This window comes from Mustela lutreola, chromosome 1 (genome assembly GCF_030435805.1).
Source record: "Mustela lutreola isolate mMusLut2 chromosome 1, mMusLut2.pri, whole genome shotgun sequence".
Classification (NCBI taxonomy): Eukaryota; Metazoa; Chordata; class Mammalia; order Carnivora; family Mustelidae; genus Mustela; species Mustela lutreola.
This window is the reverse complement of record NC_081290.1, coordinates 275,749,610-275,768,950: the sequence shown is the minus strand read 5'-3', so window position 1 is coordinate 275,768,950 and position 19,341 is coordinate 275,749,610. Positions and strand designations below refer to the sequence as shown.

The 19,341-nt window shown below is 34.4% G+C and overlaps 2 pseudogenes; both read left to right on the top strand.

Moving 5' to 3' along the window:
• The first annotated feature begins 7,359 nt into the window (after nt 1-7,359).
• Nucleotides 7,360-8,292, top strand: LOC131822609 (olfactory receptor-like protein OLF2; annotated as a pseudogene).
• Nucleotides 8,293-15,383: 7,091 nt separating this feature from the next.
• On the top strand, nt 15,384-15,918 carry LOC131809777 (olfactory receptor 5W2-like; annotated as a pseudogene).
• Nucleotides 15,919-19,341: the final 3,423 nt, after the last annotated feature.

Below are 19,341 nucleotides of genomic sequence, written 5' to 3'. Positions count from 1 at the left end.
GTATTTATATTCCACATGAGCACATACGCTTGCACACAGAAAGTGATTATTATTTTCATAAAATTACTTAATATGATCTATGAAAAATATAATTTCCTCAAATACTTAAATAAGTATCTGTACTAAAATTCAACCATAAGAAAAAGCTACAGTTCCTCTAATCTGTTACATTTCACTATGTTCTTTAATTTATTTATGAAACTATTTCTTTGTGCAAAACATCCCGGCCATATATTTTGCCAAATATTTACTTGCTTATTTTTCATTTAAGCATTATTACAAGTATACTTGGATTTATTATTGAGTACTCACTAAGTACTTTTTGTTCATTTAGGTACATTGCATTTCATGATAAATCCAGGGGTTTCCAAACTAATGAATCTTATAATCTTATAATCTATAAGAATAAACAAACATTAACTAAGCACTCAAATAGTTCATAATAAGTCTTAAAAGTTTCATGAAGTAAAAACTAGGGGTTAACAATATAGAAAAATGAAAAACATCAAGAAGAAATGAAAAAATATAGAAAAAAAATTTAAAAACTAGTGTGCAAAGAAAAGCTTACCTAGATGATGATAGAGTCCCAGATATTAAATTAAAAAAAAAAAAAAAAAAAGGTAAGATGGGAAAAGTAAAAGATTCTAGGCCGAGGGTCTGAAAGTTGCAAAGGTCTTGAGGTGAGCAGTTCTGTCCCTTAGAAATTATAAAAAGCAATGCAAAGTGCCTGGGTCAATTATATCATTGTGCTGAGATTATTAAGAATTCTTGCATCACTTTGTCAAAGAAGATTTCCTTCCCATCTTTCCCTCTTCTCAGCTTTGATTAAATGTCCCATTTTATATTCACAGATAACCATCTTCTTTAAGTATTGTTTCAATATTGCTTGGTTTATTAAATCACTGCCTCCAAAATAAGATGGTAAGCCTTCTTTGTTCAAGGACCCTGTTATCCCTGTACTCAATCCATCCCTGTATTGTGCCAAAGACAAGAAATTGCAAAACAATTAACTGAAGGTATGGTATGTGGCTTGAATAATTTTATAATTCTTCAGAAAGTACATAAAATGGTTGTGGTTACTAAAGTAATGGATCTCTACGAAGTTACAGATTAATTATGCCAGAAGTAAAGAGCATTTTTCCATGTACATGCTTGGTATCTGTCAATTTCATCTGTCTATGCTCTACTTTCTGATGGTTAAAGTACTAAATTAGCTTTCTGTGACATCATGAGAATGGCATATACTTGAAGGATCATATAAGATGCAAGGACATTCTTAATTATCAATTACAATTATAGAAATTACAAGCCAATGAATGTAGGGGTGCCTGGGCTTCTCAGTTGTTTGGACAACCAACTCTTGGTTTTGGCTCAGGTCATGATCTCATGGGTTGTGAGAAAGAACCCCTTTTGGGTTCCGTACACAGTGGGGAGTCTGCTTGAAGATTTTCTCCCGATAAACCTGCCTCCACTCATGGGCACTCTCTCTCTTCACATAAATAAATATTTTTCTAAAAAGCCATTGAATGTCTTAAATTTTCTAGTTAACTATTTTGAAATACATTTCTATGAAAACATTTCAGAAAAGACAAACCGAAGAAGATTCTTTAATTTTCAAAGGGGCATTTGTGGAACCTTTTCCTGTCATACCATATCTTGTTGGAACAACAACAACAAAAATCTATGTAACATTTTTTTTTTTTAAATACAAGGCTTTAAGTGTTTCCACCTGAAATATATGTTCTCAATTAATACATACTCTTTTTGAAATTGTAACTTAGGAGAAGCAGCTTAGTAGAAAATACTGTTTGAAATATATTGTCCATAAAAAATTGGGTGAAGTAGATTGCTGGTAATTCAGGAAATGTAAATATGTTATCTATCTAACCCATCACTCTCCCTGCCAACAATTATACATTAACATCATCTAAAACCTGATTTGATCTACATATTGACCATTTTATCAGATCTAGTAGGTTTGAACTAGAAGAAATAAAGTTTTAGAATTAACTAATTTATTAATTGTGGACTTCCTTTGCCTGGATTTTGAGAGGTTTCATAACACATTATAGGGGACAATTTTTAGGGGATTTGTAACTCAGATAGAAACTTGTAGATAGTCTGCAATGTCTCTTTTATCTTGTTACTTTTACCTAGATAGGGAACATCGTATCAAAAGGTTTTGATGTATTTCAGCCTATGTCAATCCTCATCGTTCTCTTCCCTCTGGAATCTCTGTATCACATCCTTCTTGCATACACCCAATGACAGATAGTAAATATTATTGTCTACATGAGACTTTTAGGAGTAAAGAGGAGGTCTTCGAAGTGATGATACAAGAGGCCTCGAATTCCCCTCCTCCCATGGATACCCCAAATTAACAGCTACAGATAGTACAATTCCCTCTAAAAGAAATCAAGAAAATATCTCAGTAACTATTACACATTGAGCAAATGAGAAAATACCCACATTAAATCAGACAAAAAGCTAAGACACAACTTTGCCATAAACCCCACCCTTGACACAGGGGCATACAGTTGGGAGAGATCCCCTAGCTTATAGTTTATGGCCCACATCTAGTCTCCCAACACTTAATAGTCCCACTAAAAGGGTAGACTTCCAAATTCCCTCGCTCCAAAGACCAATGGGCCTTAACAACACAACATTCATAAGACTACAGCAAATAAAATGGGAGCTGCAGCCATCATACGGGGGCTCAGAGCAGGGAATAACAGAATGCCCATCTTTCAGTCTTTCCCCGAAGAAGGTCTATTTGTACAATTGAAAAGCCTGTGGGTCAGGCTTCTGGTTTTGCATGCTAGTAGGAAGTGATTGGGATCCTCCCTATACACCAGAGAAGCCCATGGACATGCCCCCACTCTTTCCTTCCTGCTGACCTGAAGTCACCCATATCACATTAAAAAAAAAAAAAAAGAGTTTATACACATGTCTGCACCCAATTTTGCAATTGCCACCTGAGGAATGTGTTCCCAGACCACCTGATTCTGAAGTCAAAAGTGTTTCCGTTCACCAATGCCAAAGAATTTTAAAATCATTTACATTATCTATGCCAACCATAATGGTATGAAACTAAAAATCAAAAAGAAGACAAAAAATGGAAAATTCACACATGTATGAAGGTTAAACAACATGTTCTTGAATAAACAGGTTAAAGAGGAAACCAAGAAAGACCTCAAAAAGTGTCCTGAGACAAAAATGGAAACACAACATATCAAAAATTAGGAAACGAAGCAAAAATTGTACTGAGTGGGAAATTATAGTAATAAATGCTAACATTAAGAAAAAAAAAAACCCACAAAGATCTTAAATAAACAGCTTAACTTTACATGTCAAGGAACTGGGGAAGAAAAACAAAGTCCAACATTAGTACAAGGAAGGAACTAACAAAGATCCGAATTTAAAGAAGTGAAAGAGACATTACAAAGAAAATAAATAAGTTCAATCAAACTAAGAGCTGGTTTCCTGGAAAGATAAATAAAACAAACAAATATTTAGCTAGATTTAACAAGACAAAAAGAGAGAAAACTCAAATAAATATTATTATAACTGAAAGAACGTACACTTCAATCAATAGCACACAAATATAAAGAATCATAACAGCTTACCATGAAAAATTATAATTATATATCAATAATTTGGACATCCTGGAAGAAACAAGTAAGTTTCTAGGACATAAAACTCACCAAGACTGAATCATGCAAAAATAGAAAATCTGAATAGACCAATTGCTATTAAGGAGATAAAATCAGTAATCTAAACCCTCCTCAAAAAGAAAATTCAGGACCAAGATGTCTTCATTGGTGAATTCCACCAAACACTTTAAGATGTAATAAATAGTTCTTTTCAAACTCTTCCAGAAATTAGAAGAAGTAATATTTCCAAACTCATTTTATAAGGCCATAACTACCCTAAAATCAGAAACAAACAAGGACACTACAAGAAAATTAAAGGCCAATGTCCCTGATGGGCATAGAGGCAAAAGTTTCCACAGTATAATCACAAGCCAAACTCAATAGTGAACAAAAAGAGTCCTAATCCATAATCAAGTATGATTTAGTCTGGGGATGTAAGGATGGTCCAACATTCTTAAATCTGTCAATATGTTACATAGCACATTAACAAAACAAGAGATAAAAATCATATGATCATCTCAATGGATGCAGCAAACACAATTGACAAAATTCAATATCCTTTTGTGATAAAATTTTCCGTAGACCAGGTAGAGGGAAATTACCTCAACATGAACAAAGATCCCATATAACAAGACCACAGCTAACATAATACTCCACACTGCAAAGGTGAAACTTATCCTTTCACATGAAGAACAAGAACAAGACACCCACCCTTACCACTTTTATTCAAAATAATAGTGAAAATCCTAACCACAACAATTAAGAAACAAAAGTGTCCAAATTGGAAAGGAAGAAATCCAATTGTCTCCATTTGAAGATGACATGATATTATATATACAGGATCCTAAAGACTCCAGGAAAAAAACAGAACCAATAAAAAAAAATCAGTAAAGTTGCTGGGTATAAAATCGACAAACAAAAAATTGCTTGCTTTTTTATATACTAACAAGGATCTGTTAGACAAATTTTTAAAAAATGCCATTAACAGTAACATGAAAAAATAAAATAATTAAGTACAAATTTAGTTAAGGAGGTGAAAACTGTACACTAAAAACTATAAGATGTTGATAAAAGAAGTGAAGAAGACACAAATGAATGGAAAGATATTCCATGCTCATACACTGAAAGAATTGTCAGTTGGAAATCAGGAAGTGTTTTGTTCTCCAGTTTTTTTCTGTTTTCTCAAGATTGCTTTGGCTTTTTAAGGTCTTCCTTTGTTTGTTCATACAAACTTTAAGGTGGTTTTTCCTATTACAGTGATAGTCATCATTGGAATTTTGATAGGAATTGCATTGAATATGTAGATCGCTTTCAGTAAGATGGCTATTTTGACAATATTTAGAGAGGACACAAAATTACACTCCAATACTTCTTAACTTTGTAAAAGTTGAAATGAATAAAAACAAACTTACTGAAAGAAAAATAGAACCAGGGTTTTCCCTAAAGCCTCCTTCATGGACAAATGCATGTATGAGCTATATGAGTTGAAATAGTTTGCAAAACCTCTTTATTTCCTCTTCTCTGCCACCAATTCATCCAATCACTTAAAATAGTTACCAACTGATATTAAATTAGACATTACTTCTGCCAGTCTTGGTGCTAGGGCTGCAGGTTACACAGAACTTAGCCAAGGCCAGCTATTATTTCTAAAAAGCTTATGGTGTAGTAAAAGACACATATCTGAATGAAATAAAAATATTCAAGGAAAAAGGGTGCTAAGTATATGGGTGTTATAATCATAAATTAATTCAAATCCTACTGGATAACATGGTTGCAAGAATGACATCAAATGTGCTTCATGAAAACAAAGTATTAAATATAACTGTTAAGGAATGGTTCTACTTCTAAGTGGGAAAGGGGAAGAGGTTGTTTTGGAAGTGAAAGAACCAGTATAGAAAGAATTAATAATAAATAATGATTAACAAATACTTATTTAATAAATGTATGAATTTAATAAATTAAAATAAATAATTGAGATAAAAACAATGAAATAAAGGGTCTACTTAAATTTCATTAGATGTCTGGAGGAAGATGCCATAGACTCAGGATAGCAACGAATCATACTGTGATATAATTTTACCTTCCTACAGATGATCCGTGTGATGCAAGTGCGAAGAATTCAAATTCAGCATTTGCTAAAATTGTTACAACAGTCACAGGGGAAAATACAGAACTAGAAATCTGATTAATCACATGTTTGTATACAGAAGTGTGAGGGCAAAGGCATGAGAGACTTCAGTCCCAAAGGACACTAAATAAAAACAAAATGCAGTCTGTTTGTGGTGTCAGCTACCAGGGGCAAGCATAGAAAGACTTGCTCATCACAGGCAGGTTTCCAAGTCACCAAATTTAAAGAATAATGAATAAAAAACTTTCTATTGGAAAACTGAGGAATCAAATATTCAGAAACTATAAATGAGTATTTTTTTTTACTTATTTCCTTTGGGTAATAATCTAAAATTATTAATCTAAAATTAGTGGCAAAATATATATTTCTTATAAAACAGGGTGTTTTGGAGTAATTTTCATTAGCAAATTTATAGTATTTCTTATACCTAAACCAAAGTAAAAAAGAAAAACATTATTTAATCATGAGAAAGGGTATATGTAAATTTAAGATTTTTTTCTATTTTTAAACCAATAAAAATTGAGATATCACTATACAAATACCAATTTGTATAAATTCAGCCCCATATGAACACATACCATATTTATGCCCATCCAAAACAAACTGAGGCCATCACTTATATTCCTATTGTCATCTATCAACAGAAAGACAGGTGCACGCATATATGTACATATATACACAAATAGAAGCCTATATATATCAAAAATATCTATTTCTTGTAGCCATCTTTATTTTTTAGAAAAATTGTTAATTTATTTGAGAGAGAGCAGGTGGAAGGGTAAAGGGAAAGGGGAGAGAATCTTAAGCAGAATCTCTGCTGAGTGCAAAGCCTGCTTTGGGGCTAGATTCCATCACCCTGAGATCATGACCTGAGCTGAAACCAAGATTCAAATGCCTAACCAATGGCACTACCAAGGCATACCTTCCATCTCTTATTTTTGATGAAAAACTCAGATTTAACATCCAAAGAGATGGAGTTGTGTATGTTAAGTTGTTTTTGTTTGTTTTTAGCCTTTTTCCTTTGCTGGACATAACTTTTGGCACCAGACCTCTCCTGAGTGTAAGAAACAATAGTGTGGCAAAGCAGTAAAAATCATCGTATTGCTCAGTCTTTTTAAATCAGAGATATGTGTACTATTTCTAAATTAAACAGAGTCTCAAACAAATCTTGATGAGGAACTCAGTAAGAGTAATCTCTTTTGTACTCAATTCAATATTTATTTTTCAGATACAAGAATGTATATTCAACCTTGTCTTTAATTTAGCTATGACTTTCATATTATATTTGATCTGCTCTGCCCTTTATTTGTGATTGACCACTGAGATAAAGCAGGGAAGGAAACACCCAAGTTATAGATCTTATAGGTGATCTCCAAATTTAGAATCAAACTCTCTCTAAATTCTATTCCAAACACTTTAACTTTGTCAACAATATGGCAGTGAAATTTGTCCAAGCTATATTCTGAAATAAATACTTTCTGACCTATAGATTATATTTTAGTGAATGTTAACAAGAATTAACATCTTGATATACCATGCCTTCATCATTTCTGTAGCATCTTGTAAGAATTAAGAAGAATGGATGGAAAATATTGCACTTCTGTGAATGAATTCTTTCTCTTGGGAATTAGCAATAACCCTGGAGTTAAAATGACTCTGTTTATCACATTTCTTATTGTCTATCTAATCATTCTTGTTGCAAACCTGGGGATGATCATTTTAATTAGAATGGATTCTCACCTTCACACACCCATGTATTTCTTCCTCAGCCACCTCTCCTTCAGTGACCTCTGTTATTCTACATCAGTTGGACCCAGGATGCTGGTAGGTTTCATTGCCAAGAACAAGTCAATTCCCTTCCATGGCTGTGCTCTGCAATGGTTGGTGTTCTGACCTTTGTAGATTCTGAGTGTCTGCTGCTGGCAGTGATGGCCTTTGACCGGTACAAAGCCATTAGCAACCCCTTGCTCTACACGGTCAGCATGTCCAGCAGACTGTGCTCCCTGCTCATGGCTGGGGTTTACATGGTGGCAATTGTGGATGCTTCAGTAAATACCATACTCACATTCTGGCTATGTTTCTGTGAATCTAATGTGATTAACCATTTCTTCTGTGATGTCCTACCTCTCCTAGTGTTGTCTGCTCAGACATACAGGTTAATGAGTTAGTGATATTCACCATTTTTGGATTCATTGAACTGATTACTTTTTCAGGGCTGTTTGTGTTTTACTGCTATATCATCCTAACAGTGATAAAGATCAACTCTGTGGAGGGGAGGTTCAAAGCTTTCTCCACCTCACCTCCCACTTAACTGCTGTTGCAATTTTCCAGGGAACTCTGCTCTTTATGTATTTCCGGCCGAGTTCTTCCTACTCTCTTGATCAGGACAAAATGACCTCATTGTTTTACACCCTTGTGATTCCCATGCTAAACCCTCTGATTTATAGCCTATGGAATAAGGATGTGAAAGATCCCCTGAAGCACCTTAAAAATAAAAAGTGGTTTTATTGAAAACTTTTATGTGTGTATCTTCCTTCCAATCTTACAGTAAAATTTATAAAAATTAAAATTGTTTTGACTAATGTGATGTGATGTGATCCAAGAAATGGGTATATTTATAAACTGTTTCAACCATACCCAAATGTATCATTCCCTAAGTACTCTCTGGTTCATTTTATGTCTTGACTTTGTATTGTTACTCTTTAATTTGAAAATTTCTGGACTTCTAGTTTGCCTAATAATTGTTTCTTCGATCTTTCATTTGTGCATGAAATGAAGTTTCTAAATGTTATTGAGAGTTTCCTCAGTACCTATTGCATCCACTCTATATTTTATAGCAAATCTGGTAGTTTTACGCTAATGAATCTTGTCATCAAATGGAAGTGGCAAATATTAATTAATCATTCAAATTATTTATAATGAAAGAAATTATTCCATAAAGTAAAAAGACTGAACACTGTAAAATAATGCACAACATTCAAATTCAGTGAAGAATATTGGAAAGTGCTTCTGGTACTGGAGATAATCTGAGATTAACAAGTAAGTAGGGATCGCTTGAGAGATACCTGTAGGTAGAGAAAGCATTCTATGCTCATGGATCAGCAACTAGGGAGTCCTCAGGGGGACGAGACCACATCATTTCTGTGGAATTTAAAGATAACCAGTGTGGTTGCATTATAGTTCTGCAGTTCACCACTCATTCACTTCCTCCACTGATTTTCCTTCCCTCCAACACTGGTTACACTTGGTTCACACATCACCTTGTCCGGGAGCATTGTTGAATCCATAACTGTTTCCTAAATCATTCCCTTCAATGTGGGGAAATAAATATGCAGAGTTTAAGGACTGTGCATTTTTGTCTGTTTACTCAAGCACCACCATAGCATCTGGGTTAAGAAAAGAAGAAAGATACTGAAAAAAGTTAATTTTTATCAAAGGTTTATTTATAGGAGGCAAAAGAAAAAAAATCACAGGTCAAGTATGTTCCTTAAATACATTTTTGCATCATATACATAAGCACATAAAATGGTTGTGGATGCTAACATAAGGGAAAGTTAAAGACATATAAATTATTTGGAAAATAATTAAACCAAAGATCTCTTATCCAGGTGTTTACAGCCTATTTGCAACTTACCCTGGCTCTCTGCTCTGCTTGCTGATGGTCAAATCACTGCAGTGATTTGTTGAGTAAGCAGGGACTAAGACAGGGATTTGAAGAACCATACAGGGATCAGGGACACTCTTAAAACTTTGCTACAATTACACAAACTAAAAATCATTCAATGTCTAAGCCTACCTAAGTGCCATTGTTAAAGCCTTTGGTGAAAACCTTTCAGATTGCCAGTAAAGCCCACCTAGGACAATGAGAGTCCTTCTGTTGCCAATGGTATTTTTTTCTGGGATTCTGAGGCATGATAAGGGGAGGTATAAAGATAAAGCAAACAAACAAACAAGCAAAAAAAAAAAAAAAAGAAGATGCTATTTTTCAGTTACAATGTCTCCTCAAATGCCCCATTTTTTTTCAAATATTATCTATGAATTGGGAATTATCTTGAAGAGCAGTATGGCTGACGTGCATTTGAATGAAGACTAATGCCCAAGCATAGATGGGTGTCAGCCTCAGAAGCATCAAGATGCCATCGACTAGCACACTCCTCTCCTGTGGACCATGGCAATGTATTCAATCTGCATCTTGGTTCCTATAAGCAAATCTAAGTCTAATGTGTGAATTAGAGAAATAAATTTTATATTTATTAAATGACATATTTTAAGTTCAATAAAAGAGTGCCTAAAAAGGAATTTGACTGATTTGTAAAATCTATGAGAACCCTATGCCTAAATTTGTAATAGCAGAGGATGAATAATCACTTAACATAAACTTTAGGGAATTAATGATTGAAGTAGGAGCTTGGGCTAATGACCTGCAGGAAATTTATATCTTTGTTTTTCATAGAAAGTCAGGGAGTTGTAGTATCAAAGTATTTTAATCTGATTCATATTATCTAATCCAATCCTAACCATTTCTTAGAATTTCTTTATCCATAATTCATATGCTTCTCATAGTTTACCCAAATGGTGGCAACTATAGTTCAAGTAAGACATTATCAATGCCTGTATGTAATGAGTCAATATTATAGGTCTGTTTCTTCTTAAGACTTTCTTATTCTGACCAGGCACTGGCATCCCTAAACATTAATGTTACAGTGACAAACGATTAGGAAAGCATTGAGCTACATACAGTGGAAAAGCTGTTTAGGAGAACTTGTTAAATCAAAACAGCAATAATTCTCACAAATTGGTTATTGTGTAGCTCTTTCTTAAGAGGAAGCAACTTTTGTTTGAACTGTGCAAACATGCTCTGACTGTCCCTGAGTCGGGCAGACACAGAGTGCGCAGTGAGGCATCCAATGAGCGGAAGTGGTAGATGTTCCAGGGAGGAAGGCGAGAAAATCGCTCTGTGGGCAAAGACACAGAAGGAAGAAAGAGCTGGAAAAACAATGACAGCAAAATTGGGTCTGAATCTCTAGGGTCAAGTCACAGTAATTGTGACCTTCAATAAATCATTTTTCTTCTTTGGGCCTCAGTTTCCATTTTATCAAAAAAGGGTTTTAAACTGAATAATCCTTATTGTACATTCCAGATACCATACTCAGTACCCATACTGATATGATTCTATAAATGGATAATGCATAAAGTCACTTCTATCTTTGGGGAGATTTAAAATATAGCATATGGGTGGGACTACATTACAATGCTGGGCCAATTTTTACGTGAACTATAATTGGCAAGGATGACAGACAGATAGCTCTGATTCCAAGATCTCTCATACCATAAAGTAGACCCATTCAACTAACTTTCAGTTCTTCATTTTGACTTTAAGAGACTTTTATGAGATGATATAGTGAATATCCAACTTTCTTAGTCAAGTTTACAGAATAGCTAAAATTAAAATGGCAGACAATATTATGTGAAATGCACACAGGATTCACTCATTGATAATGGGATAGTGGAAGCATAAGTTGGCATACTGCTTTGGAAAATTGTGTGGTAAAATTAGATAAAACTAAATTTTACACACACACACACACACACACACACACACACACTCTTCCTATTCTTGGTTTATACCCAAGATAAATAAATGTATATCTCTACTAGAAGACATATGCAAGAATGTTCACATCAATGTTATTGGAAATAAAAAAAGAGAAGATAACTGCCTATCCACGTTAAAGTAAACATATCAATTGGATACTATATCTGTATAGAAGTATACTATACAACATTGAGAATGAATGTACTGGGTTACACAGTCATGTTGTTGAGTAACACAGTACATGAAGCAGGCATCTACTTATGCATGGCTCAAAAAATATCAAACTAATGTGTTGTGATAAAAGGTAAGAAAGTAAATACTCCTTGTGGATAAGAAACTAGTAACTTAGGAAGTAGCAAGTGGAAGACTTTGGTCATTCTGGTCATGTTTTGTTTCTTGGTCAGTGTCCTGACTACAGGTTTTTTATTTTGTTTTGTTTTCGTTTATCCAATAGTATACTAATTATTTAAGTATTTTCTATACATGTTTTAGACATCAAAGAGTTTTCCAAAAGCAGAGTCCCTTCACTATTAGATTGTAGGAGACTTCAGAATTTTATTATTATAAACTTTTATCCCCATTAAGGTCACATAGACAATAAAATTCAAAATATATTTTATAAGATCCATGGCATAAATTTCATAGACTATTTCAATGAACAACTATGACTTTTCTTATTAAAAATTGCTGTATTTTTAATAGAACAAGTGTGTCTTATTTAACCTATAACCTCTAATATTGTTTTCAGCAATAAGGAGACTTAGGACACCTAGTGTTCCTTGGTATCATTGTCATTCACTGAACTTATTCCCAAAGGCTCCTCACTCAACTACGCAACTACATTCTGAGGGAGGGATATTTGAAGTAGTTACCTACATTGATTGCAATGGCACCAGGGAAGCCATTTAGATACAGTTTCTTTTCTCACTTGCTTGTCTCTGGTGTCTTATTGCAATGAAGTCATTTTCTTTCATTATTTAAGAAACTCATCTTCAATTAAAAATAAATCCTTTGAGATGTTAATTATTCAATTTTTAATAATTATATAATTACTAAGGTTCAGATTTTAATGGAAAAGTTTAACAGGAGGTTGGATTAGATGGTCTATGGGGCAGTCAAGTTTAGGGAGGTAAATTTAAATTCTATCTAAATAGAGCATAACCTAAAGAGGTTTGTTATCCCTAGAGAGAGAGAACCACTTGATGTGAAAATGAGTTTGGAAAGGAATCATATGAAGTGACCAAGGATACATCTCATTGCTCTAATATGAAGCAGAGAAGTAAATAATGGTAATAAAGTTCTAGGGTACCACAAATGCTTTGGTGTCTTCAGTTGAATGGATGGCAAATTACTACAATTATGTAGTTTGAGCTTAGCCTCCTAAGGCAGTAGATTCAACATGTTTGTATAGTAATAAATGAAAAGGCTGTTGAAATGTATCACTAAAAGCCATTTCCCCCACATTAAGAATACTTTATTTTAGTGATTTTAACCTATGATGTGGTCTAGATTTATAGGAACCATGAAAAAACAGAATGCCCCTGTCTAGTCCCCAGGGAAGACTCAGATGAAAAAATTACCAGGGATATTTGTTCCCATACACTGGTTCTCCTTGTAACATCTTAAGTTATCTTTTGAATACACAGATATGGCATTTACTTGATTCATTTGAAGGAAATCAATTAATTGAAGTAGGGCAACACATAGAGCAGAAGACATTAAATATATTACTGTATACTGCAGTCAACAGTGGGCTTTAATGACACATAGATGTGTGCTTATTATTGAAGGAAAGGAACTTCCTTCCACCCGTGAAATCTTCCCACTTAATTAAGAGTGAAATTGACATAGCAGATTAATAGGAGTTAAAAACAACAACAACAACAACAAAATTTTATTATATGCTCAATATGGCCCAGTAATGAAATTGAGATCTAAGGAAATGACTAAGGCAGGCAGACTTTATAGTATTTATACAAGAGAACAATAAATCTGTAAGGATTTGGCAGACAATATATACAATGGAGTACTATGCCTCCATCAGAAAGAATGAATACCCAATTTTTGTATCAACATGGGTGGGACTGGAGGAGATTATGCTGAGTGAAATAAGTCAAGCAGAGAGTCAATTTTCATATGATTTTATTTATTTGTGGTTTCACTTACTTGTGGAACACAAGGAATAACACAGAGGACATTAGGAGAAGGAAAGAATAAGTGACTTTGGTGAAATCGGAGGGGGAGGCAAAGCACGAGAGACTGTGGACTCTGAGAAACAAACTGAGGGTTTTGGAGGGGAAGGAGGTAGGGGGTTAGATGAGCCTGGTTGTGGGTATTATGGAGTGCATGTATTGCATAGAGCACTGGGTATGGTGTATAAACAATGAATTTTGGAACACTGAAAAAAATGTAAATTAAAAAAAAGATTTGGCAAGACAAAGAAAACTGAACTTTGCAAGCTTTAATAAAGTAAGAAATTCTAGACAGGATTTGGTCTATGGTAGTAAATTAGTAAGATATAACGAGGCTGTTTATGCAGCCTTCTAGGCTCTGAATTTGTTATAACTGGTGATAAGGATTTGTTTGCACCTCCTGATACACGGAGGGCACCTTTTGCATGGGAAATTTAGTTCCTGTTTTCAGGGGACAGAGGAGAGTCAGAATATTCTCCTTGCACAGACTGTCTCTTAAATAACTAATCAATATGCCATAGTGGCATATTTGGGGTGGCCAGCCATGGCCCTTATGTTAGCATCCTGCAGTGATTCACATGTTGGAAAGTATCACACAGAACATGGCTCCTACAGTCTGTACCCACCAACATTGCCACATTGCCCAACTTTAGGGCCATCTACTTTTTTTTTTTTTAGTATAGTTGACACAATAGTACATTAGTTTCAGGTGTACAACCTGGTGATTCAACAAGTCCATATTTTAATGCTATGTTCACCATAAGGGTAGCTACCATCTGTCACCATACAATGCCACTGTGGTACCATTGACTATATTCCTTATGCTGTACCTCTCATCCCTGTGACTTACTCCATAACTGGAAGTCTGTATTTCTCACTCCCTTCCCTGTATTTGCCCTCCTCTCCTCTGGCAGCCATCAGGTAAATGTGGAATCTAAAAGAAAAACAAAGCAAACAAACGAAAAGCAGAATCAGACCTCGAAATACAGAGAACAAACTGATTGTTATGTTACTTACTTTTTAGGTACTCTCTGGATTTGTGTAATGTAACAACTCATTGAACAACAGTAATAATGAAGTGTTCAGCTAAGGTAAAACTATATGTTGGCTAATTGAACATATAAATAAATAAGCAAATAAATAAATAAATACATGATATATAGAGTCTTCCAAAAATGGAGAATTGCTGAAAAGAGATAGTTTTCACAAGTAACTGATATGTTTCTTCTTTAATTTTAAAGTGTTAATTTCTACTATATATAAAGAAGTGTATTTCTTAAAGAAAAAATTTATCCAAAATAAATTTAAAGTAAATTAAAATGAATAAATAAGTAAATAAATGCAATGCTTGGTCAGTTTTCTGAGGTTAAAAAAGACAATTTACAGAAATAAATCATGTTCTATCTTAGAGATAATACTTTTTGGATATATACGGAAAGGTCAAATTCTGAACTATCATTTTCTTAATTATTTTTGTTAGAGTTTACAACAAGAATAAAGAAGATGGACAGGGAAATTATTTCTCTTGGGAATTACCAATAACTGGACCACAAAGGGAACACTTGTACCATGTTTCTAGGCACTTATTAATTTCCTGGCAGATCTTGGAATGTTCATTACAATTATAATAGATAACACACCAATACTTTATCCTCAGCCACTTCTCCTTCTGGGATCTCTGCTATAGCACACAATTGGACCCAAGATGCAGCTGGTTTTCATTTGCCAACATCAAATCAATTTCCATCACTGGCTGTGCTCTGCAATTGTTCACCTTCTGTACCTGCAGATTCTAAGTGTCTACTGCTGTGGTGATGGTCTTTGACTGGTACAAAGTCATTGGCTGCACCTTGTGCTCCCTGCTCATGGCCCGGATTTACATGGTAGGAATGTCAGATGCTTTGATACCCCTGACATTAACATCCCACTTATGTTTCCGTATGTCGTGTGATTCATCTTTTCTTCTGTGATAGCTCTCATCTCTTATTGTTGTCTCGCTTAGATACACAGGTCAAGGATTTCATTTTTTTGTTTTTACATTTTTGTCTTCATTGAGCTGAGCACCATTTTAGGCGTTCTTGACTCTATCTTGTCCGTCGTGAAGATCCACTCTGCTGAGAGAAGATTCAAAGCTTCTCCACCTACACCTCCCACCTAGGAGTTGTGGCAATCTTCTGGGGAGCTATGCTTTTCATATTTTCCTGGCCAAATTCTTCCTTCTCCTTAGATTAAGACAAAATGAACTCTTTCTTTTATACTCCTGTGAGTCCTGTGTTAAATTCTTTGATTCACAGCCTGTGGAACAAGAATGTGAAAGAGATGATGGAAAAACTGAAAAATAAAATCTGATTTTAAGTAAGTAGTTATATAGTATAAAATATATATTTGTATACATATACACATAAACATACTCTTCTGATTTCATATATTGTATTATTTCACTATATTATGCTATGCTATTAAATTGTCATAAATAAATTAATTACAGAAAAATAAAAATAATAAAAAAATACATAAGTATTTTACTATGTCACTATGATACCAATATTTGGAGTTTCCTAAATATGGCATATTTTACTGTACATCTCTATTTAAAATAATTCTCACTTAATATTTGGAACACTTTTCTGTCATCATCTTAGTGTGCTAATTTTGCATTTATTGTTTATTTTATGCATTATTTTAATTATTATAAGAACTATAAGTGTTTATTACATCGTTTATATTCCAGTGAATTCAATAATGTAATATAAATAAATAAAATTAATTAAAAATAAATAAAATTAATTAAATAAAATTAAATAGTCTTGCAAATATCATGATAACCTCTAAATCTCCCTGAAGTGAAAAGGTAAGAAACTCTAAGTTCAAACAAAATGCCTACCTGTAGAGTGTGGAGAAGAAACGATTCCTTGAAATTCTGTTTCAGATCTAAATGGTGAAGAGGGTACAAGTGGGGGTGGGGAGAAAAAAAGGAATCCAGATAAAGAGGCTGGAATTACAGATCCTGAGGTGGATAGGACAATGTCTTCCTAGAGGTGATGTAATTGTAAGGAAACAAAATTTTCCCTTTCTTCCCTTCCTGGTTCTTGGCTGATTTAATAATTAAATTGATATAAGATAGATTAACAGGAGAAAAAAAATCAACTTTGTGTGTGCAGGATCTCATAAAAATAAAAATATAAAAACAAGACGTGGCCAAATAAGGTATCTGTTACAATTTTTAGAAAAAGAAACAATACATTTGTGAAGAATTGATATGACAAAGAAGTTTGGTTTCCATGTAGTAAATAAGTAAAGAAGTAACAGAGTTTGTCTATGTAGACTTCTCAGCCATCAGTTCCCTCTCTGGTGATGAGGAAGTCTCTCTCCTGGTCCAAAGGGAGTACATCTCACATAGAGAATTTATTTCCTGAAAGACAAAAGAGGCTCAGAGTGTCCTTCTTACACCTGCTATTCCTTAAGAAACTTTGACTTAAAATAATCAGTGGCTGGTGCACCTGGCTGGGTCAGTTTGTTAAGCATCTGACTCCTGCTTTCCACTCAGGCCATGATCTCAGGGTCATGAGATCAAGCTCCAAGCCAGTTCCATGCTCAGCAGGGAGTCTGCTTCTCTCCCTCTCCCTCTATCCATACACCCACCACTCCCTTTATGCACACACATTCTCTCTCTTACATAAAAAGAAAAATCTTAAAAAAAAGATCAATAGCCAAAGTGGTATCTTTTGGGGTGGTGTATTTTGCCCCCCTTCAAAATCCAACAAGAGAAGGATAAAAGTGCAATGTGGAAAGTCCTGATAAAATCCATCTTTGTGCTAAAATTCAACTCAGTCATTCCCACTTGGCTCTTCCTTCCCTCTGTCTTCTCCATCCTGGTTAAATGCGCCTCTTTGTCGTTTAAGGCATCACTGTACTTGTGGTTCAGTTGATTTGACCATTGTCTCCAATATAAAACGATGAATGTTCTTTGCAGCAAGTTGAGTATCATTCTTATCAATCCCGTTTCTTTATCATGTCTGGGGCACAAAGTGTAAAAACACATAAATAATAAAAGCTACACCCTTGATAACATTTTTGAATATTCATTAGATATTTGTTAAAACGTAATTAAATCAAGGTATAATGTGTGCCTTGTATATATGTATTTAAAAGCTTATAAGAAAATGCATAAAAAGGGTTGTAGATACTAAAGTAATAAACTTAAAAATATACTTATATTAATTACATGGGAAGTAAAAAAAAATCATCTGTATACTTTCTGGCTCATCTTCATTTGGCTCTGCTCAATTTTCTGATGTCAACCACTAGAAGCAGCTTTTTGAGAAAACATGGATATGTACCATGGAAGACTCAATGACATTCTTAAGTATCTCTCAGATAGTACCCCTTAAGTAATTATAATTGTCCTTGCTGAAAGAATTTCAGAAAGAATTTCAGAATCAAACCTCAAAAGGCTCCTCTGCTTTTAAAGGTGACATATGTGGAAAACTATGACAGATTACGGGAAAAATGTGATGAAAAAAAATCTATGGGAAGTTGTCTTTGGGGGAAAAATGTTTTAAGGGTTTCCACTTGTACCATATTTTCCCAATTTATCAATACTCTTTTGTTATTCTTTCTTATGAGTAGCAACATAGCAAAAGCCATTCTTTTTGAAATGTATTGAAGTGTAAACCAGCCAGTGGATCAGAGGCTTCTAATTCAGGAGTTATAAATATGCTATCATCCTTCCATATGACAAATGACAGTAATATCTTTTAAAGACTGATCTGATCTGCATATTGGCCTCTTGAATTACATCTAATGAGTCTGGACTGACGAGAAGGAAATCATAAACCAATTAAATGAGATATCTTAGGCTTAACGAATGTATGTCTAAAAATGGAAGAAACCAATTTAATTAACTGTAGGCTTCATCTCCCTGATTTATGTAATTAGAGAGTAAAAAATCACTCACTAGGAATGTTGACTAGTAGACTCGTGACTTAAATAGGAACTTGGGGCAGATGGCCTGAACTAACCCTTCCATATGGGATTCTACAGAAATAGGAAAAAAAGAAAAAAAAAAAACATTAAAAGGCTTTGGTTTATTCTGGCTCATTTACTTCCTTCCTCACCAGTTCCCTTCCATTCTCTGTGTGGCTACATCACAGGGTTCTCACAAAGTCACCAGGGACAGTGAATTATTATCCAGTATTATGTTATAAGTGACTATGGATATAATAGGCATGTTTCTGTACCTGGACTTCTTTCCTTCAGCCTTGCACTGAAATCCCTAAGGATAAAAATGAAATACTGATGGTAGATTTGGGCATTTGTACCACCTAGTGAGCAGATAGATGCATACTAATGATAGTCTGTCTAGCACCATGTTTTAGAATACAACAGAGGTAAAAACTCAATAACCCAAACCTGTGTGAAAGCCAGAGGCAGCAATTTTAAGACTCTTTGGACAGTCCTCTCCAGAAATATGCTGTGAGCCTGGCACTGAATACAACTTGAAATCACTGCGGTGTTTAACAACTTGCCCTTCCTCATTAGAACTCACACCCACTCTGTAAAGAGGATCCCTCACTAGATTATCTCTAAGACCCTTTCCACTTGCCATAATCCATTGCCCTATGCCTGGGTAAATGTATCCCCAGTATTGGAAATGTTAAAATAAAGGTAAGCAAACAAACCAAACAAAGGGCTTCCTCTTCATACAAAAGAATGGCATTGTGTCTCGAAGCTGATTGGACCTAATGGTATGATACTGGCTAGAAGCTGTAG